The 6,430-nt window shown below is 55.7% G+C and overlaps 1 pseudogene; it reads right to left on the bottom strand.

Annotated features, from left to right (window-relative positions):
* Positions 1–4,668: 4,668 nt before the first annotated feature.
* Positions 4,669–6,179, bottom strand: LOC141751491 (P2Y purinoceptor 2-like; annotated as a pseudogene).
* Positions 6,180–6,430: the final 251 nt, after the last annotated feature.

Below are 6,430 nucleotides of genomic sequence, written 5' to 3'. Positions count from 1 at the left end.
GTAGGTTTTGGGTTTTAAATGTAGGATGAGACATAGTCACTTGCAGGAGCGCAGGTGGGTTTTAGTTGCTGCTTATTTGCCGTATCTGTGCTTGCCTGAACCACTGTGAAGCCACTGCCAAGGCCCGGGTGGCTGATTTGAAGCAGCAATGCTGAACACACGCCAGAAGATGTGGGGGATGGAGCGGGCAGTGACGTTGCCGTAAGCCCCGAGGCGTGTGCTGGGGCTGCAGGGCTGCTGGGGCGAGCGCTGCAGACGAGGACGGGCCGTGGTGGCATCCCTGCGCCATGCATTAGGACATCCCCCGGCCATGCATTGTGACGTCTCCCGGCCATGCCTTGTGACATCACGGCCCTCGGTGCTTATATTGGGGCACCCGGCCTCTCCCAGCCGGCTCGTGCGTGAGTGCTCCAGCTGAGCGTTTGGGCGAGGTTTGGAGTGCGGAGCAGAAGCCTTTGGCTCGGTGCTGGGCCGGTGCCCTGGGAGCTGGTGACTGCAGCTCTCAGTGCCCGGTGCCGTCCCCGCAGCCACTGCAGGTTTTTCCCCGGCCCTGGCTGGCTCAGGCAGCCGGGGCAGACAGGAGACGCGCTTGCTGCAGCAGAGGTGAGCTGTGCGGGAACCTTCACCCTGGGGAGCTGGGCGGGTTTCCTCCTCCAGGGACCTGGGCTTCACCCCAGCCCTCCCTGGGCCAGGCATTGACCGTGGCCTCTCTTCCTCTCCTAGCGGGACACCCGCCGCTGCAGTGTGCCAGAGGAGGAGGAGTCCGTCCCCACCAGCTCTCCACAGCCCACCGCAGTGTGTGCTGAACATGGCCACAGCCTCGGAGGAGCACTGCCCCATCTGCCTTTACACCTGGAACAACGCAACCTGTCCGGTGCGATGCGACCACCGCTTCTGTTTCAAGTGTATCCAGCAGCAGGCAGAGACCGACCCCGAGTGCCTCGTCTGCAGGAGGAGGACAACGGTCATCCAGCACTTGCTGCGCGGGGAGACACTTGAAGAGGATGCGACAAGACCACCTGCGGCATCCTTGGGCAGGGCCGAAGAAGAGGGAGCTTATGGACTGCCACCTCCAAGAGCATCCCAGGTACCCCGGCCAAGCGATGGGGATGCAGAGCTCCTGGGCGGCCTCCACGCCATGGAATGGGGGAGCCTTTTCAGGAAGCACCCGGCTCTCCTGCAGCTCCTGTGGCCCTGGCTGCGTCAGGAGCTGGGCCGCATGTTTGAGGAAGATCCTCCTCAGGCGCTCATGCTGGAGGAGATGGTCCTGAGCGCCCTGCCCGTCTACGGCCTGCACGAAGGGCACCTGGTCGAGGTGCTGCGGGCAGACTTGGGAGTCGGCACGATACTGTTCGTGCAAGGACTCATTAAGTTCACGGCAGAACACCTGGAGAGGCCAGCCCACCAGATCCTGCGCCAGGACGAGTGCCGTGCTGCCAGCAGGTCGCAGGACAGCCCTGGGGCCGCCGTCGGCTCCGCTGTCTTCAGCTGGCGGCGCGAGTGCAGTCCTGGGGCCAGCACGAGCTGGGTGGCCTTCCAAGAAAGACTGGAGGGCAACCTGGTGGTCAGAAGCACCTCCGCTGGCTTCTACGAGGCAGGGGAGTTCTGCGTGGTGAACATGACCGGCTGGGCGGACATCCAAGGAGGACGGGAGTGCAACCCCGGGGCCCACACCAGCTCTGTTGCCTTCCACGGGGGACAGGAGCTGGGGGAGGCTGTGGCCAGTGCCTCTGCTCCCAGCCGGGGCAGGAGCTGCTCACCTCGGGGGCCCCGGCGCCCTCTGAAGAGGAAGGCCAACAGCTCCCAGGACTCGGACGCACCTGCCAAGAAGCCACCACCCCGCGGATGCTAGAAGAAGACCCTGGCAGCTGGCAGAAGGAGGGCTGGGCCAGCAGCGGGGCCATGTGCCGACCCCCACGGGCTCCAGAAGGCCCTGCTCAGGACTCCAAAACCTACCTCTGACAGCAAATAAAGACATCCTTATCCCACCCGTGCTGCTTTCTCCCCTTTTTCCTGCTGCTCCTGAAGGCCTACGGGGTCCATCTGGTGGGAGAGGGGCTGGGCCGATGGACGTGGTCCGTTGCCTTGGGCCATGGGTGCCGGATGGTGCCTGTAGGACCTCTTCAGGCCTACGGGGTCTGTCTGGTGGGAGAGGGGCTGGGGTGATGGACATGGTCCATTGCCTGGGACACGGTCCCGGGCATCTAGCTCTGGGTAGCCCTGCCTGAGCAGGAGAATTGGACCTGATGACCTCCAGAGGTGCCTTCCAACCTTAACCGCTCTGGGGAAGAGGAAGAAAGCTTTCACAAGTCAAGGCAGCATCCAGTAAATGCCATGAGAGGGGGATGAGCCGAGCTTTGGCATGGCATGTTCAGCCAGGCTCTGCTTAGGTTTTATCATCTCCTAAACAGGAAGCACATTTGCAAGTCATCAGCCAAAACTGTGGGTAAGTGGCCATCATTCCTGCTGGGTTGAAAACTGCGGGTTTTAAAGCTGTTTGTCCCAAGTGAATTGCTGACTGGCAGATAGTGCGGAATAGAAGGGTGAATGCTGACCTGGAGAAGTGTTTAGCATCAAAATCTTTAGAGTTATGCTCCCTGGTGGAAAAAAAAGGGATTATCCCGATTCAGTTCCTCCCCATCGCTTGCTTACTTGGAGCGTGAAACACAAGGGTTCATCTTTTTGCTGGGCGCTTTGGCAAACGCTGTGATTGAGGACAGGGACAGTCACCTTTTCCACAGACGTATACATATGTCCCCTTATTTATGCACCAAATCAATAACACAAAAGTATTTCCTCCTCTAAGCAAGAGCCCAAACCCAAGCTGCTGTGTGCTGCCACCTACGTGCCTACGTGAGGCAGGGCTCTGCAGCCGGCCTGGGTTTTGCAACAGGATTTATCCATCAAGAGTGTTACTAACGGCAGGGAACACCACCTTTCCTCTGAGCTTGCAAGGTGCTTTATAGACACAAACTCAATTAAGCTTCACAGCAACCCCTGCTGAGGGAGGCGGGTGGGGATTAGTCAAAGAATTAATTAGTAGAGAGAAGCCAAGTTAGGAAATTAGCTGTCAGTCACTTCTGCCCTGCCCTTGATACTGGTTTCCAGGAGAAACACATTATTTGTTGTCTGACATTAGAGCAGGCTGCAAGCTGCACCTCCAGAGGTGGTCTGAGCTGGCCACGGAGGCAGATCGAAACCCAAATCCAAACTGAAGTGGAGCACAGGGAACCAAAACCTCGATGAAAATCCCAACTACAGCCCAGCTCCTCTTAGGAGATGAGGACTTTCTCCTTGTTGTCCTAATAGCGGCGCTTATTACAGCGTTCTCCAGAAAACCCAGATAAAACCAAGGTCTCTGCGGCTGGCTTTGCTGATACAAAAAGCAGATTACAGCTTCTCTCTGTAACTGTAGGTTTTCTGTTGAAAGAGGCAAGGCAAAAAAGGCAACTTAGACGAGTTGAGAGATGGGGAAGCGAAACATGGAGCCTGTGTCATGCCCATGAAGTTTACAGCAAAGCCTAAAAATAAACCCTGAACTTCCAAGGCGTTGCCTTAACAAGAAGAGCATCTCCTCTCCCTGGCCCCTGGCTCCAGCACTTGCCCCGTTTCCCGCAGTTGGCAACACTACAACACCGCGAAAGCTTGCTCAAAGGTGACTCGTATTTATGCAGCACCGCTCTGCTCGGCTGAGTGTCTTTTGCAGGGAGGTGAATGGAGGCAGGGGAAGGGCTGGAGCACCTGGCTCTGGAGGGAATGGCATCACAGCTCCATGAAGTCATTTGTGCACCTCACTTTCCATTATGAAACTCCAGTTTGAAGCTCATGCAACCAGTGCCCCCAGCACTGCCCTCCTGCATCCTCCAGTGTGAAACACAGGGTTACAGGAGCCCCTCTCCCCCTACAAAATTACAATATTTTTTAAAGTTATACTGTATTTCTGATCTGTAGAAACCCCAGCCAGCCCAAAAAATGCTGCCTCCCACAACTCCTCCATCTCAGTCAATCCAGCTGACCAGTTTTGTCCCCCATGAGCTCAGTCTCTTCCATTCCCTCTGCTCCCACCACGCTCCCTCCCCTCTTCCCTCCCCGAGCAGCAGAGAGCAGCCACTTCCCACCGCCTGGAAGGAGAAGCTGCTTGTCCTGGGGCTGTCGGGGTCCCAGGGCTCAGGCACCCGTCTCCATAGGGCAGTGGGGGAAGGAGAAGACCACCAGGCTGGTTCCCTGCCACAAAGTAAAGGGATGGTTGAACGGGAGCAGGCCGGGGCCTGCCCCTGCTCATCTTCAACTTCATGCAAACCAGGAAGCATGCCAAAGCAAAATAGGCACAGGCTTAGCATTTAGTCTCCAGGTTTCTCTGTCCTTCACCCATGCTCTTGTAAGGGGCCTTGTTGTTCCCTGGCTGCCACCCAGGGTGGGACGGAGGTAGGTCCTTGCAGGCTTTCAAACCAGTGTTTCTGGGGATAAGGCTAGACTCCTGTTTCTCAGGACTTTCCAAGAGACTAAATTCAAGCTTCCTACCAGGCTGATAAAGCACCTTTCCCCATCCGTGCATGTCCCTCCTGTACTGCTCATCCATGGCTTAACATTTGCCACCTTTTACTTTCATCTGGGAAGAGCCAACTGATGGGTAAGAGCGCGAGTGGTCCCATCACAACGGCACTCAGGTCAGGATTGCCTTCAGGACTGGGGAGCTGCTGGCTTCTGGGTGGCCAAGGGACAACCAGGTGCCTGGACGTGGGTTATTTTCCCCTGTGCCGGGGTGTTGGACTCAGACTTGCACAGACCTCCTCGCCTCAGCGCTCGCACAGACCCTGCTCCTGATGGAAAAAAAAAAATACAAAATACCAATATTCCTGGGCAGGAAATTCATGGCAGTTTTCCCTGAACTTTCTAATGATTTATGACTTTAGATGTAAATTCTTCTTCTTCCCCCTTGCACTCCACAGGGTTTGGCCACATCAGCAGTGTAAAGAAGCCCACGTTAGGGAGATCCAGCCACTGGCAGGTACTTGCAGGAGCAGTGCTGAGTTGGAGCTTCCTTACAGCCTGGGGAGTCCCTGCCTGCAGGAACAACCCCTTGATGACACTGGAGGAACACAGGAAAACTCTGAAACTCCTGTAGCACTGCTACTGGTAGCTCTGGGTACTTGGGACAGAACACTGGGAGGAGGAAGCTCGAGATCTGGGTCTTTGGTAGCCGCCCCATGGGATACTCTGGGCAAGTCTGTGGTGGCTACTGGACCTTTCATAGTCACTTTGGTGCCCCAGCGTTTGCGAAAGGAGTCAGCAAAGCTCCTCTTAAACTTCTCATTAGCAAACACATAAATCAGGGGATCCAGACAGGTGTTTGCCATGGTGAACACCCAGCTGATGTAGTAGGCAACTTCTACTTGGTGCAAGAGCTTGCAAGGCATGCCGTAGTACTTCACAGTGACGCCAATGGTCCTGCAGACGTGCAGGGGACCAAAGCAGACAGCAAAAATCACCAGAGACACTGTTATCATCTGCAGAGGCCTGCTCTTCATCTTTTTGCCTCTGGAGCTTTTCTTTGCCACTTTAGCAATGGCAGCTCCCAGCAGAGCTCCGCAAGCCAAGGAAACGGCAAAGGGCAGGAGGAAAGAGAGCACAACCACAACGATGTTGTAGAAGTAGTAAATAGAGGACAACTCTAACTGATGAATATTTAGGCATTTTGCTGAGCCATCGATAGCTGAAGTCTTGAGGACAAAGAAGAAAGGCAGCCCTTGGACAATGAGGACAAGCCAGACGAACAAGCACAGCTTTCTCAAGAAGCTCTTCTTCTTCCAGAGGGACTTGCTCTTGTATCGTACAACGACAAAGTATCGGTGAATGCAGATGAGCGTCAGGAAATAGATGCTGCTGTAAATGTGGATGCTGTCCAGGAAGAATTCCAGCTGGCAGAGAAACTGCCCAAATGGCCACTGATTTCCGAGGCTGAGGTAGGAAATCCTGAGTGGAGCAACAGGAATGATCAGGACATCTCCCAGGACCAGGCTGACCTGCAGGATCATGCCTGAATCCCACTGTTTGATGCGGAAGCAGAACACCCAGAAGCTCATGCCGTTCAGCAGGACACAGCCCAGCAGGAGAAGGGTTCCCAGGGCAGGGATGGCGGGGTGCAGCCCCTGGGGCACGCAGTCCACACTGGTGTTCATGGAGGTGAGGGAGGCCAGCAGCTCCAAGGACTCAGGAGAACCCTCTGTGCTGACCTGCAAGGGGTGGGGTGGAAAAGAAAAAGCAGTGAAACCACCCCAAATCACCACCTTAAGGCTGAGCAGGATCAGAGGCAACAGCGGTTGAAGCAGCAGAGGCAGGTTTTCAAATGATCCCTGATCCTGAAGATCCATGGCCAAAAGTTGACCACGATTTATCCTAGTCTCCACAGGAGAAGACCTGTCAGGTGCAA

Source organism: Larus michahellis, chromosome 15 (assembly GCF_964199755.1).
Source record: "Larus michahellis chromosome 15, bLarMic1.1, whole genome shotgun sequence".
Taxonomy (NCBI): domain Eukaryota; kingdom Metazoa; phylum Chordata; class Aves; order Charadriiformes; family Laridae; genus Larus; species Larus michahellis.
The sequence above is the reverse complement of the archived record's forward strand: the minus strand, read 5'-3'. Positions and strand labels throughout refer to the sequence as shown.